The 16,389-nt window shown below is 47.1% G+C and overlaps 1 protein-coding gene across 1 annotated transcript in view; it reads right to left on the bottom strand.

The window, feature by feature from the left end:
* The window catches only part of AKAP2 (A kinase (PRKA) anchor protein 2), a 205,587-nt gene extending 190,904 nt beyond the window's left edge, over window positions 1–14,683 (bottom strand). The window contains exon 1 of the mRNA XM_021087791.1: window positions 14,477–14,683. The gene's annotated coding sequence lies outside the window, so the exon portion shown is untranslated. The remainder of the gene's footprint in view (window positions 1–14,476) is intronic.

Below are 16,389 nucleotides of genomic sequence, written 5' to 3'. Positions count from 1 at the left end.
CACGTTGCCAGATCATAAGGCCTTCTACAGGAGGAGTCTAGAAAAGAGAAGGACTTGATGCAGAGAGAGCAACTCTGGCTGAATATCAGCAGCAGCTCCCAGGAAGGAGTAGCACCATGGAAGCCTGGCTGGGTAGAACCAGTGACCTTTCAACAGGCAGGCAGGGAAGGGCCTCTGGGCGCCAGAGCAGGCTCAGGGCAGGACAGCACTGCCGGGCAGGAAAGCATGGGGATGGCTCCTTTGCCTAGAAATGCAGGCGGGAACCAGATTCGGAGTCTACTTTCCAAGGCAAGAAGATCTGGTTTTACACGCTGTACACATTTATCTTGAATCTGGTCTTAAAACACCCTGCCCAGGAAGGGCGCCCACTTGAGACCTCAAGGGCTTAAGTCTTTCTTGAATGTGTGGGGCTTTGGAGGCAAAAACCTCAAATGATCAGAGGCTTAAAAAACATGCTTTGGGCAGGAATCAGTCCAGAGAACAGACCTCCCCTTCCTGTAAACAAGAGTTAAGAATGGGCATGGCACAAAAAGTGTAAATCGACTATATTTTAAGAAAAAAGAGGAGTTCCCGTCGTGGCGCAGTGGTTAACGAATCCGACTAGGAACCATGAGGTTGCGGGTTCGATCCCTGCCCTTGCTCAGTGGGTTAACAATCCGGCATTGCCGTGAGCTGTGGTGTAGATTGCAGACGCGGCTCGGATCCCAAGTTGCTGCGCCTCTGGCGTAGGCTGGTGGCCACAGCTCCGATTAGACCCCTAGCCTGGGAACCTCCATATGCCACAGGAGCAGCCCAAGAAATAGCAAAAAGACAAAAAAAAAAAAAAAAAAGAATGGGATACATGGGGCTGTCAGAAGTTCAGCGCAGGTTAGAAAACTGATTCAATCGCTGCATAGATATCTACTGAGCACCTGCTATGTGCCAGGCCTGTTCAAGGCATTTGGGAAATGTCAGGGAATGAAAATCTCTGCCCTCCCAAAGTTTTCACTTGAAGGGAACTTTTTTTAATTAAAAAAATATTTCTTTGGCTGTGCTTGAGGCATGTACAAGTTCCCGGGCCAGAGTTTGAATGTGAGCCACAGCAGTGACAACGCCAGATCCTTAACCCACTAGGCCCGCAGAGGACTCCTGAAGGGAACTTAAAAAAAAAATTATTTATCGAGCTACAGTTGATTGACAATTTTGTGTTAGTTTCAAAGTGAAGGCCCTTCCCTGCCTGCCTGTTGAAAGGTCACTGGTTCTACCCAGCCAGGCTTCCATGGCCCTACTCCTTCCTGGGAGCTGCTCCTGATATTCAGCAAAGTGATTCAGATATATGTATATATGCTTTTTTGGATTCTTTTCCCATACAGGTTATTATAAGACATTGAATATACTTCCTTGTTCTCTATAGTAGGTCCTTATTGTTTATGAAGGGAACTTTTTAATAACAGCCTTTATTACTATTTGCTAGGCATGACTCTATGTGATCTCCCTCCAGTCTTTTTTTTTTTTTTTTTTTTTTTAGCTTTTTAGGGTCACACCCTTGGCATATAGAAGTTCCCAGGCTAGGGGTCGAATTGGAGCTACCAGAGCAGACCTAAGCCACAGCCACAGCCACATGGGATCCAAGCCACATCTTCAACCTGTGCTGCATGTGGCAGTGCCAAATCCTTAAGCCACTGAATGGGGCCAGGGATCGAACCTGCATGCTCATAGGTACTAGTGGGGTTTGTAATCTGCTGCGCCACAGCAGCAACTCCCCACTCTCCAGTCTTTGCAACCCTATGAAACAGTACTACTATCTGAATTGTACAGATACGTGGCAGAGGCTCAGAGCCGCTAACTCAGCCCAGGTCAAGGCGGTCAGTGGCAGGGCCTGAACACATCAACTGGCAGAGGTGCTGTGCTGCAGAGGCTGGCTCCTGACCCCTACACTGCCTGAATGCCTACAGTGTAAGCAGTTGTAAAAGAAGCTAAATTTTAGTTTCTTGGCTCCCTGGTGAATGGTTGTAGCTTCTTCCAGCTTCTATGGCACCCCTTAAAGAAGCTACACTTGACAAAGCTTCATGTTTTGAGGGCAAGGAGACTCTGTTTCCCCTCCCGAGGGCTCTAAGGCAGCGTTCCTCAAAGCCTGGAGCCACTCATTTGTGCCCTGCCATGGGTGGTTCCCCCCAGTCTGTGAGGAGGACAGTCTGGAAACAGAAAACATTTAAAACTTTTATAGCAATTTGCTGAATCTAATAAGAAAGAAATCAGTACCTATATTCTTGCTGTCCTTTTTTTCCCATTTCATTTTTCTAATAATTATAATTTACAAAAAGCATTATTCTGGGATGAATTGGAAATTTAAAAAGAAGAGAATAAAATCTGATCCATCACATCGGAAAGTTGGAGAAGCATTGTTCTCGGGGAGTTCAAGTGCCTGGGCCTGGGTGGATTGCAGCCCTGAGAACAGAGAGCCCCAATGGCAAGGTCCAGGAAGCACCTGGGTGGTGCTTCCTATGTGTCACTTTCCTTTCCAGGCCTAGCAGGTGCATGGCTTTTGTGCTCTCTTGCTGGGGCAGAGGAGGGATTATGGGAGAAGCTGCTTGTGGTCAGCTGTCCTTCAGATCTTGCCTTTGGAGTGGATAAGCAATGAGATCCTGCTGTACAGCAGAGGGAACTGTATCTAATCACTTGTGATGGAACGTGATGGAGGATAATGTGAGAAAAAGAATATATATATATATATATATATATGACTGGGTCACTTTGCTGTACAGCAGAAATTGACAGAACATTGTAAATCAACACTAATACAAAAAATTTTAAAAAGATCTTTTGCAAAAGCAGAAATTCATGAAAGAAATTAAGCTAGATCTGGGCAGGATGGGGGTGGGTACTTTCCTTCAGGAGCTGGAACCAGAGGAGAGGTGGGTTCAGCCCCAGCTGGGGAGGGAAGAAAGACGCAGGAGAGGTTATGGATATTGGGTGCAGGCAGGAAGGCTGGATGCCAAGTCCAAGGGCTCCCAGCCTCTGCCAAGGTTCTCGTCCCTCGGTGTGGCCTGGAAGCCATGCAGACTTTAGTCCCCAAGGGACCATGAGGGCCAGGGTAACAGACAAAAGTGAGGGGCAGGGATGGTGGGCCTACCCCCTGGTAAGCATGGCACCTTCACAGGAGACTGGGTCCAGGGGACTCCCAAGAATGCCTGGGACTGAATACCTGCCAGGCCAGCAGGCCTGCAGCTCAGAGTCGACCAGAATTTGATTTAAAGAAAATAGGTGTTATTTCTTGCCCATGAGTTTTCGGACCCAGCTTTCTACCTGCTACCCTTTGGGAGTGAATTTAGGAGTTGCAATAAGTGAGAAAGATGCTGGAAGATTAGGACGGTGGAGGCGGCGGTGGGGGGAGGTTAGGCAAGAGCAGGCTCGGGGTCCCAGGCATGAGAAAGCAGAAGCTGTGGAGGGAGCCACAAACTGTCCACTTTGGCCCAGACCACAGGGGTGGAGCTGCCCAGCCTTTGCACATGCTGGCCCTACTGCCTGGAATGTTCTTGGCATGGCTACCCTTCCAGTTTTTCAGGTGTTAGCTGAGAGGTCCCATCTAGACAGAACTTTTCTGGGAGAAGGGTGTGTGTGTGTGTGTACATGTGTACACATGTATGTTAGACCTGTGCACATAGTGTGGTCTGTGTACATGTGTGTGGTGTGTGTAGGGGTTGCAGGGAAGAACTGACGGCTCACAGGGCCTTGCAGTCTGCAACCCCACCACTGCTCAGCTGCTTTTATGTCACTATTTTCTCTTAGCCCCTCATTCCCTAAGGGTCCTTCTGGCTGTGTCCAGCTCCAGAGTTTTGTAGCCAGGACAGGAATTGGGTTGAAGGTCACTCCCTGAAAATCTGGGCCTCCTGTTCTGTCATGAGGAAATCCTGAGATTCTTTTTTTTTTAAGGGCCATTCCCACAGCATACGGAGTTTCAACAGGCTAGGGGTCTAATCAGAGCTACAGATGCCAGCCTACACCACAGCCACAGCCACACAGGATCTGAGCCACAGCTGCGACCTACACCACAGCTCATAGCAGTGACCCCCTGAATGAGGCCAGGGATCAAACCCAAAACCTCACGGTTCCTAGTCAGATTTGTTTCCATTGCACCACAACCGGAACTCTGAAATCCTGAGATTCTCCACGTGAAGACAGAAGGCCGGCCACAGAGAGCCTTTCCTTCTGGGTGTTTGAAAGTGAAACGCAGCTGCCCAGGCAGCCCCAGAATATCACATCTGCATACCCGGCGGGGAGGGCCCTCCCCAGTGCCTCGGCACCAGCCCCGAGTGGCTTCACGTGAAGCCCCCAGATTTGGGGGGGTGGGAGTGGAGCTAGGTGTGAGGGGTAGATGCTGAAGGCCAGATGCAGGATTGGAGGCTCCTCTTTCAGACACCTGTGTTGCCCACTCCAGCCAGGGCACCATCACACCTGCCAGGCTGGCAGAAAGACAAACATCTGTCTTGGCAGGGTCCTGCCCATTTCCTGTTTGCTGATCTGGCTAGAAATCCCCAGAGAAAATCTTTTCCTCAGAGGTTCAGTCCCTTTGGCTCTGCTGAGCCTATAAACAGGAAGTGGACTGAGCTGCTTAGACAGGAGATAGCGTAAGGATCAAAATAGCCACTGTTGATCTTTGTTTTCTCCCGAGAGTCCAGTTTCAGTTTCCATTTAGTGGAAGTCCAGAGGGAGGTTTCCCAGTCAATCCAGGCCCCTGGCCCTGAGGGCACCCAAAGCTGCAGCACAGACCACACCCCTAGGACTACGATTCTCTGAGCACACACAGGAGTCCCTCTCCCCTTGGGAGCTGTGCTCAAACCAGTCCTGGAGTTCAAATCATGGCTCAGCACTAACGAACCTGACTAGTACCCATGAGGATGTGGGGTCAATCCTTGGCCTCATTCAGTGGGTTAAGGATCCCGCATTGCCGTGAGCTGTGGTGTAGGTCGCAGATGCAGCTCAGATCCTGCACTGCTGTGGCTGTCCTATAGGCTGGCAGCTGCAGCTCCAATTTGATCCCTAGCCGGGGAACTTCCATATGCTGCGGGTGCGGCCCTAAGAAGCCAAATAAATAAAAAGAAAAAGGCGATCCAGAATTCGAGACCCCAGAGCTTCAGTCCTAACTCCTTCCGCATTGACTCATTCATTCATTCATTCAATAAATATCTACGGGTCCTCTTTGGGTATCAAACATAGTGCTGAACCACTGCAGCGAAAAGGGCGAAGTCCCCGCTTTCAGAAAACTCATCATCTAGGGCTGGAGATGAGACCCACATGTCCATACGCCCACTGCCTGCTAGGGAAAGAGGCCCACGTGACCACAAAACACCTCAAACCCACAGATTTAAACACAACCGTGTCAGCTTTCCCTGGGACCTCATTCTCAGCTTTCTGGTCTTGCCAGAACTTCCTTAAGCACGTCCCTGTGGGGGTTTTAAGACATGTCTGCAAATCCTTTGTCATTTTTCCCTTCAAGACACAGAGCCTAACTGCCTCTTCTGCATATCGACTAGCTCACTTTTTTTTTTTTTTTTTTTCCTCTCATTTGGCCGCATATGGAGCTCCTGGGCCAAGGATCAGATCCCAGCTGCAGTTGCAACTTATGCTGCAGCTGCAGTAACACCGGATTTTTAAGCCACTGTGCCAGGCCAGGGATCCTACCTGTGTCCTGGCCATGCAGAGATGCCGCCAATCCCTTTTCACCACAATGCAAACCCCTCTATCATATTTTAATGTTGAGACATTCAGTCATTTGGCGCAATCACTCAAAACAGATCTTGGTCACCTGCACCTGTCACAGATCAGTGATGACCACGTGTTCCTTTATCTGATGTGAGATGTGCCTATTCCTTCCCCGGATCTCTTGTTCAACAACAAACAACAATCACTGAATCGGCAGGCACTTTGCTAGGCTCTTTCCTGTACGGGATCTCATTTCCCTTTCAGGTCTCCAGAGAAGAGAAACTTTTTAGAAGACACAGAAGCAAGAGGCTCACAATCAAATGATGTGCATGGGAGCTCCCTGGCCGGTAAGCAGCAGAATTGGGATTGCATCCTGTGTTTTAAATCGAAGACCAGTGCAGCCCTCAGGGACACAGTTTCTTTTTGTTCAAAAGTACATACTGGGTCACTTATTTTTTTCATTTCTGTTTTGTGGACCCTTTAAGATCTAATCCCTTAGCAACTTTCAGGTCTATAACTACACTTGGATTGTAAACTATATCTATACAAAATATTTAAGTATCATTAATTCTAATCACCTGCTACACTACTTGCTTCTAACAAACAGAAGGTGGCTGAAGTGGAGTTTCTGTTGTGGTTTAGCAGGTTAAGAGCCTGACTAGTATCCATAAGGATGCAGGTTTGATTCCCTGGCCTTGCTCAGTGGCTTAAGGATCTGGCATTGCCGTGGGCTGTGGTATAGGTCACAGACATGGCTGGGATCCCTTGTGGCCGTGGCTGTGGCCGTGACCATCAGCTACAGCTCCAATCGACCCCTAGCATGGGAACCTCTATAGGCCTCAGATGCAGCCATAAAAAGCCAAAAAAAAAAAAGAAAAAAAGAAAAGAAAGTAGTCAAAGTGATGCTGGGTAACTTTGGAGGCTAGGCTAGAAAAGGTGACACAGCTCCTGCTTGGCTCTCTCTCTCAGGACACTTGTTCTTGGAACCCAGCTGCTGGAACCTGAAGAGCCCCTTGCCACCTGGAGAAGCCACAGGTAATGTTCTGGCTGACTGACAGCCGCAGCTGAGGTCCCAGGAGACAGCAGCACCAACCACCAGACACAAGAGTCAGGAAGCTCTGCCATGGCTCAAGCCCCTGATACCATCTGATGACCATACCATGAGAGGTCATGTGCCAGAACTGCACAGCTCCACTGGGAGAGACAATCGTAACAAACAATAGCAATAATAATACATAGCAACAATAAGAAGAAGAAGAATAAATAACTTATTTTAGTTTTAAGCTACTAGGTTTGCGTGATTTGTAACTCAGCAATGGATAACCAGAACGGTACCCTGTTCTGGAAGTGTTGATGGACCTTGATTCCTCTACAGCCTTGCTGTTCACAGAGCGGCCTATGAGCCAGCAACATCAGGCCTCCTGGGAGCTTGTTAGAAATGCAGCCCCTCGGGCCCCACCCCCTCCCTCCTGAACCCAAACCTGCACTTGAACAAGATGGCCAAATGTTTCCCACGCATGTGGAAGTTTAAGAAGCCCGGATCTCCAATATCTTTTTGTTTTTTAAGTATATTGTTTTAAAGCGATGTTTTAAAAAATTCAAATACAGCAGATAATGTACAACCCAGATTTAACAGAGGAGAGTAAGCATATATTCTGTACTGAATGTTATATTAATTACTTTATAACGATTAACTCCTTTCGCCTTCATGACAGCCTGGTGAGAGAGAGGCTGCTAGACCATCCATCCCTATGTTATAGATGGGGAAACCAACGCCAGAATGGTTAAGCAATTCACTCAAGTTCATACAACTCAAAAGAAACAGAGCTGGTATCTAAATGCAGGGGGTCTGGCTCCAGGGCGAAGCTATGTTTTTTTCTAGACATTGATGGGAACCACAATTTGCCACCACTTCTCTTTCCCTCTGTATCTTAAGTTTATCAAGTCTCCCTTGACATGAGTCTCCAATTCATCCCTTCCTTTCTTTTTTCAGCCATGCCCGCAGCATGCAGAAGTTCCCGAGCCAGGGTTTGAACCCGTGCCATACCAGTAACCCAAGCCACAGCAGTGGATCCTTAAGCCCTAGGCCACCAAGGAAGTTCTTTCCCTTCCTTTTTTTTTTTTTTTTTTTTTTTTTTTTGTGTGTGTGTGTGTGGCTGTCACCCTGGTTTGTCTAGGACTCCTGCAACCCCACCCCAGCTGGCTTTCTGCCTCTCCTGTCACACCTCTCAATCCATTTTATGCTTTGCCCCAGGTGAATCTTTCTACAAACACTGCTCCTGCCATCCTTCCTGCCCAAACATCTTTAGGAACCTCTGTGGCCTGAGAGTTGTTTGCCCTAGTCAGGAGGAGTTCAGGGTATAGGGTTGCCTTCCTAGGAGCTTGGAAGTAGCTGGACAGTTTGCTTTCAGAAGAAAGTGCTGCTTAAGTCCACAGTCTCTGGATCTGAGTCAGCTCAGGTACAATCGGACTCCGTATGATGGGGGCAGATATTTAGGTGGTAGACAGAGGACCAAATTCCCCAGTGTGATAGGAATGAGGGGCTTCCTGGGATGTGAGGATTCAGAACTTAAACCACAAAGTCCCAGGCAAACCAGGGCAAGGTGGCCACCCTAACCTGAAGATCACGGTGGAAAAAAAAATTATTCTTGTATTCGTCTCTTCCTTTCTGGCTTCTGTTGGTTTAGACCCCTAACACCCTAGCTGGACGTTCCTCCTGTCAGCAGCCCCCTAACTGGCCTTCCTGCCTCATTGTCTGTCTACAGTTGTTCATTTGGCAAACTGTGACTCTGATCGAAAATCTTTTTTTTTTTTTTTTTGTCCTTTTGCCATTTCTTGGGCCACTCCCGCGGCATATGGAGGTTCCCAGGCTAGGGGTTGAATTGGAGCTGTAGCTGCTGGCCTACGCCAGAGCTGCAGCAACACGGGATCCGAGCCTCATCTGCAACCTACAACACAGCTCATGGCAATACCAGATCCCTAACCCACTGAGCAAGGCCAGGGATCGAACCCGAAACCTCATGGTTCCTAGTCGGATTTGTTAACCACTGAGCCACAATGGGAACTCCTCTGATCAAACATCTTCAACCGTTTCCCCCATGAACTGCTCAGAGCAACAACCACAGACTCCCTTGCCTACAATGACAGACAGGTCATGTCAATGAGGGACAGAGCTGTGGCATAAGACATTAGGAACCAGTGTAGCCAGGCTCACTCCAAACATTCTGAGCCTGGGAGCAAGTACGCACATGGAGGCCCATATACAATATGTCTCAATACTTAAAAGTTGGAAATCAAGTTCAAAATTATTTTAAAAACTACATTCTCTCCTCCTAAGTTGGCAAATTCACTTCATATTGCTCCTGAAGGTCAAGTTCAAACTGTGTTCTTGGCTTCCTCAGAGCCCCAAGTTGAGACCTGGTGATACTAAGCGAGGTCCTCTGGCTGGTTACCTGTGCCTCTTCTCTTCTCGTTCCTGCCTCTGTCCTGCATCTCCAGGAGCCTTGTAGCCCATGGTGGACACTGCCACCTAAACTTCAAAGCTCTATCCACACACTGAACCCCCAACACAATTTTCTTTCCCTTGGCACACCCCCTAGACTTAGAAGAGAGGCCCATGGAAGTCCTGGAAGGGAGCCTGGCCCATTCAGGCAGAGAATTCTGAGTCCTGGCATCTTGAGCACAGGGGTGGGGAACAGGCAGGACCCCATGGCCTGATGATGCCTCACTCCCTGGGAAAGGGTGTGACCAGAGCAAGGCCCCATTGAAGCCCAGGGCCCCGGACAGCAGCTCCCCTGGCTTGGGTTCAAAGTGGTACAGGTCAGGCTCAGAGGAAAGCAGATACCTCTTCTAAAGGAGACTGCTGCCCTCAACTCCTGCTGATTCCTGCCTCCTGGGAGCATCCAGTGTGGCTAGAACTTCTTCTTCAAGAGAAAATAAAATTGTGGAATTTGTTGGTTAAAATTCAAATTCAAGCCAGACCAAAGCAAACACCCTTGCCTAAGTCAATACAATAAAGGCCAAACACAAAACAGCCACAGAACTTTGAACTCGATTGCCACTTCTTGCTTGAGGAACATCCGTCCCTCCACACCACGGCCTCAAGCCACCTCTGCTACTGCCTGTCCTCTGTGGCTTTGGGTTCCTGTGTTCTACCAAGTCAGAGAAGCAGACTGCCCGGGTTTTCCACCTCAGACCCTTTGATTGACAAGTTCCTTCCAACTGAAATGGCCTTCCAGGTCTCATCCTTGTTTAGTGACAACCACCCTTGTTCTTAAGGGCAACTGCTATCCCAACACCTTCAAGTCACCTGCCCTGATGACTCCTGAAATGCTGGACCAGGACACCAGAGTAGGAATCCTGGCTCTGCAATTTTATACAAGTCACAAGGGCTCCGAACTGCCTATGTAAAATGGGGCGACCATTCTATCCACCTGGAAGAGCTACTTCTTGCAAAAGTTAAATAAGATAATACATGTTAAAACATTTAGTACAGTTCAGGGCGTTTCATCAGTGCCTGGGAACTGCTAGGAAGAGAGGAAAATGGATTTGTATATCTGGCTTAGGATTTAACCAGGAGCAAGCAAAATTTTTTTTTTTTTTTTTTTTTTTTTTTTGTAAAGTACTAGACCATCATTGTTTTAGGCTTGGTGGGCCATATGGCTTCCTTCCCTGGATAATATGCAACACATGGGCGTAGTTGTCATTGAATAAAAATTTATTTACAAAATTGGCAGTGGGCCAGCTTTGCCCCAAGGGTCAGAATTCCTGACCCCTGCTTCATTCCATTCTTAGAGCTTGTTCTCTGCTTCCAAAAGCTGCAATTACTATTCCTACTAATAGCCAATACTTTCATTCTGCCCATGTTTACCAGGCAGTGTCCAAGACACTTTACAAGTGATTTAATGCCCATCACTATTTTATGTATGGAGAGAAGAGGTACGAATAAGTGGAGGTGAACCTGAGAATCAGAGCTCTGAGCCATTGTGCAGTGCAGGTTCAGGCCTGGGGCAGCACCTGCACTGTCTCATGTGAGTTTCTTGATTGTTGTTGGATGAACATGATTTTGCAAAGGACTTTAAGCCACCCGTCTCCCACTTGTACCTTGTCAGGAGTCAATACAATTACTGACAACACCCAACAGTAAATCTCCTCTGGTGACAACTGTGGGCAGCAGGCAAATGGCACAGGCCAGGAGCCAGCGTCCTCTGTTGAGTCTCTAACTGGCTAATAAGTACTGGGTCTGAGACTATTCTACTTTCTTACTTTAACGCTTCCTCTTCAGGAGTTTCCATAGTGGCTCAGTGGAAAAAAATTTGACTAGCAATGAGGATGCAGGTTCCATCCCTGGCCTCAATCAGTGGATTAAGGATCTGGTGTTGTTGCTGTGAGCTGTGGTGTAGATCACAGACGCAGCTCGGATCCCATGTTGCTGTGGCTGTGGCTGTGACTGTGGCCATCAGCTACAGCTCCGATTTGACCCCTAGCCTGGGAACTTCCATATGCCACAGGTACGGCTCAAAAAAAAAAAAAAAAAAAAAAAAGAATTCTTCCTCTCCATTGAGGGCCCTCAGGAATATGGAACTGAGCATAAATGGCAAATTAAAAAAAAAAGGAAATGAGGAGTTCCTGTCGTGGCTCAGTGGTAAATGAATCCGACTAGAAACCATGAGGTTGTGGGTTCGATCCCTGGCCTTGCTCAGTGGGTTAACGATCCGGCGTTGCCGTGAGCTGTGGTGTAGGTTGCAGACGTGGCTCGGATCCTGCGTTGCTGGGGCTGTGGTGTAGGCCAGCGGCTATAGCTCCAATTAGACCCCTAGCCTGGGAACCTCCATGTGCCTCAGGAGCAGCCCCAGAAAAGGCAAAAAGACAACGACAACAACAAAAAAAGGGAAATGATGTGATGGCTGACTCTCCCACAATGCTCTGACTGATCCTTCATATCTGTCACTCTGGGTAAAGGGCTCTTGCTGTGCCCTGAGCACTGGGTCTACATCATGGGGAACTGCCAAAGGATCAATATAAGGAAAGGCCCATCTCAGGGGTGGGGATGGCTGACAAAGCAGAGACACCCATCTGCATGCTGGAGGTAGCATGGCCCAGTGCTTGACCAGCCCCACTGGAAGACTACTGAGAATCAGGCCGGGGAAACATGTGCAAAGTGGGATGGATGGACTCTCTGGTCAGAGAAACCTTCCTAAGTGGCCATTGGTGAAATTTTTTTTTTTTTTTTTTTTGGTCTTTTTGCCCTTTCTAGGGCCGCTCCAGAGGCACATGGAGGTTCCCACTGAGCGAGGCCAGGGACCGAACCCGAAACCTCATGGTTCCTAGTCGAATTCGTTAACCACTGCACCACAACGGGAACTCCCATTGGTGAATGTTTGGTCCCTGGGCAGTACTGCTCTGTCGGAGAAAGAAGAGCGATTAGCCTTCCACACTTCATCCTGGTTCATGATTTCAGCTCTGACACCATGAAATATTCACCCATACCTTGTGTTTAGTCCCATGCTAGACTTTACTGGAGAAAAGCAAGAAAGAATGGCCTGGTTCCTGGGAGTAGATCTTGGTTATTAGTTCTGAAGAGCTAAAGTCTGTAGTCCTTAGGGTTAAAATCGGTCCTACAACTTGAGATACTATAGCAAGTTTACCACGGGTTTAATGTTCTGTTTGTATATAAGTTTCTGGATGATTTTCATCTGTGTTTCAAAGAACTTACCTACTACCTAAGTGTATACAGTGGGCATGTTGTGCACTACACAACTCTAAGGGCACCATTGACACTATATTCTATGTACATGGAGCCCTCTAGGATTATGCAGTGAGCAACCTGAACAGCCCTGCTGGGAAACTCTAGTCCCATTTCCCATCAGCCAGAACTGGTGTACTTCAGCAACATAATCCTTAGACATCTGGTCACCCTCAGGGTGATTTGGCTGTCTGCTATCTACTTGTCTAGTCACTTCCAAAAAAGTAGTAAGCCCCCACACACTTGTTCAATGAGGCACAGGAAAACTATTTTGTCTATGCTCTGCTGTTAAACTTGCCTAGAACCTGCTGATGGAAATACAAGCTCTCCTCTTGCCAGACAAGAGAAAACCATGGCTCTCAGCACAATATCCGTCCCTTTTTTTTCTGACAAGGAGAGAGAAACAAAAATAGGAGTTCCCTTTTTTTGGCAAGGACTCCTGCCCCATCCTTCCTGTCAAGTCTTGGCATTAAACCTTGATTGTGTTTTTAACCCATCGTCTGTAAGTCTGTTTCTCAGGGTGAAATCAACACATTAAGAGAGAAAAGATGCTGATCCAGATCCATTTCTGGAACTAGAAAGTGAGTCTTTCATTATATGAATACAGAAGGCCCAAGTAAAGGCCCCAGCAAAGGAGGACAGCAAGAGTTCAGAAGCCAGGGGAGGGCAGATAAGGGGGGTCTGAGGCAGGTGCAGGGGGCGGAATGAGAGGAAGATCCTCAGCTTGGCTTAACTGGATGACTAAGATGTTCCAATATGTGGGAAGGAAAGCAACTCTTCTAGTTATGTCCAAGAGAGCAAGAAGAAAGCTGAGTGAATATGGCCAGAGAAGGGTGGGGGTAGGCTCCTTAATTTAAAAAAATGCACACCTATGTTAGGAATCCATGGGAACTGAAGTTTGGTGGAGAAGGGAGATGGAGGAGATGTGGAAGATGTGGTATATATACACAATGGAATACTACTCAGCCATAAAAAAGAATGACATAATGCCATTTGCAGCAACATGGACGGAACTAGAGAATCTCATACTGAGTGAAATGAGCCAGAAAGACAAAGACAAATACCATATGATATAACTGGAATCTAATATCCAGCACAAATGAACATCTCCACAGAAAAGAAAATCATGGACTTGTGGCTGCCTGATGGGAGAGGGAGGGAGTGGGAGGGATCGGGAGCTTGGGGTTATCAGACACAACTTAGAATAGACTTACAAGGAGATCCTGCTGAGTAGCATTGAGAACTTTGTCTGGATACTCATGTTGCAACAGAACAAAGGGTGGGGGAAAAAAAATGTAATGTATACATGTAAGGATAACTTGATACCCTTGCTGTACAGTGGGAAAATAAAAAACAAAACAAAACAAAAAAACAAATTTTGAATTTCAGAGAGAAGAAAAAAATAAATCTTTTCTTTGAAGATTAATTTTTTTCTTTATCTTGGGCAATTATTAATATTTTCTAAGGACTCAGTTTATTTTGCATAAAATAACCCACTCAAATTTTTCACATATGGCCTGAAGCTCATAGAGACTATGTGACATTCTCCTCATCCTATGTCTTTAAAATCTGCACTCAAGGCATTTCTGGCCTTTATTTAGCTACATAATCATGATCTTTTAGATCTGGAAGCTACTCTGGCCATCAGACCCACTGAGTTTGATTTTCTTTTCTTTTCTTTCTTTCTCTTTCTTTCTTTCCTTCCTTCCTTCCTTCTTTCTTTCTTTTCTTCCTCTTTATTTCTAGGTATAGTTGATTTAAAATGTTGTGCCAGTTTCTGCAGTACGCCAAAGTGACCCAGTCATATAATCATATGCATTCCCCTTCTTATATTATCTTCTGTCATGGTCTATCCCAAGAGATTGGCTATAGTTCCCTGGGCTTTACAGTAAGACATCATGGTTTATCCATTCGAAATGTAATAGTTCACATCTACTAACCCCAAATTCCCAGTGCATCCCACACCCTCCCCCTCCCCCTTGGCAACTACAAGTCTGTTGGAGAAGAGTTTGATCTTGATTCTGGAAGGAAAGAAGAAAGCAGCAATACCTGGTTTTATGAAGTCAGGGGGTGCCTTGGTGGTGACCTGATGAAGGATTCTGCTCTTGCAGCGAAGGATTTCACTACCCAGCTGTGGCTTCAGGAAATACTCTGAGAATTCCCACTTCTCCTTCCAACATTCAGAAAGGGGAATTTTCTGCTAGGAGGTGAGAAGACCCAAAACCCAACTGTCCTCAACCAAGCCTCAGCCGACTAACCACATTCAACTGGGAACTTCCCTGCCTTTTGATCTACTGCTTCTGAAACTCTTTGCATCAATACCAGTTGGCCTGGGCTTAGTTCCCTGTCTGTGGCATGCTGCAGGGCACAAAAGTTAAAAGACACAGAACTGATAAGGAACGGAATTGGTTTATTGATTGCAAGTCCTGTCACATTGGACACTCAGCTATGGGGCACAAGAGGAGGAGCTCGTGTTTTACCCAGAGCAACCACTGTCTGGGAAAGAGAAGCATTGTCCTCCTATTGCTCCAATCCTTGAAGTTCCTTTTTGTATTTTTTATTTTTATTTTTTGCTATTTTAGGGCCATACCCACGGCATATGGAGGTTCCCAGGCTAGGGGTCAAATTGGAGCTGTAGCCGACAGCCTAGACCACAGCCACGCAATGTAGGATCGGTGCCTTGTCCAAGACCTACACCACAGCTCACGGCAACACTGGATCCTTAACTCACTGAGAGAGGCCAGGGATGGAACCCACATCCTCACGGATCCTAGTTGGGTTCATTAACTGCTGAGCCACGAAAGGAACTCCTTGAGGTTCCTTTTTAAAAACACCACCTAGAATAGATGAGCAGTCGTATGTGGCTTCTGCAGTCCCCTCCCAGGAGGCTCTAGGCATGTATTTACCGACCCTCCAGGTCTCTCAGGGTTAAGAAAGAGTGGAGCATGCAGAGGTCAGGCATTAGCCCCTAATAAAGCCAGTCTGTTTATATATTTTATTTATTTATTTATAGAATGAAGGTTACGGCTTTTTATGGTTAAAACAACAGTGTCTGGAAATTCCCAGACCAGGGAGTGAATCCAAGCTACAGCTGCAACCTACGCCACAGCTTTGGCAAAGCCGGATCCTTTTACTCACTGCCCCGGGTCAGGGATCAACCCCGAGCCTCCACAGTGACCTGAGCCTCTGCAGTCGAATTCCTAACCCACTGTACCACAGCAGGAACTCCCGATCATATATTTTAAAGGAAATTTAAGTTCTTATTTTCAACCATGGTGAACCATAAGTCTTGGTGAGTCAGGCATTTGCCCACTGAATTTCATATCCAGGAAAATGGCCACTGGTTTTGCACTGGGCTTGGAAAGACCCTGGAACAAGGCAGGGATTTGCCCAGGGACTCTTCAGGGCCAGGCCGGGCCACAGCAGATTGCTTTTGAGTTTGATCTTAAAAGCCAGGGATTTCAGGATATTTTTGGAAAAACACTCCTCAGCCTGCCTTATTTCTTTTTTAAAAAAAAGCTATGGAGAAATGACTTTGATGCTGACATCCACCTAGAATGTCGCTCAGAAGTATCTTAATGGTCATCTAGTAAAATCACTCATTTTATTTTATTTATTTTTAGGGCTGCACCCGAAGAATACAGAAGTTCCCAAGAGAGGGGTCAAATCAGAGTTGCAGCCACCAACCTACATCACAGCCACAGCAACACGGGATCCAAGCCAGGTCTGCAACCTATACCACAGCTCATGGCAACACGGGATCCTTAACCCAATAAGCCAGGCCAGGGATTGAACCTGAATTCTCATGGATACTAGTCAGGCTCATTACCACTGAGCCACAGTGGGAACTACCCAAATTACTTACTTTAGAATGAGAAAGTTGGGGCCAAGAGAAGCAAAAGGACCTCCTCTAAGTCACACCGTGAATGACATGCCTGGGACAGAGCCCAGGCCCAGGCCCC

The sequence above is a fragment of the Sus scrofa genome, chromosome 1 (genome assembly GCF_000003025.6).
Source record: "Sus scrofa isolate TJ Tabasco breed Duroc chromosome 1, Sscrofa11.1, whole genome shotgun sequence".
NCBI lineage: Eukaryota > Metazoa > Chordata > Mammalia > Artiodactyla > Suidae > Sus > Sus scrofa.
Note: the sequence above shows the minus strand (reverse complement) of the source record. Positions and strands in the feature narration are given on the sequence as shown.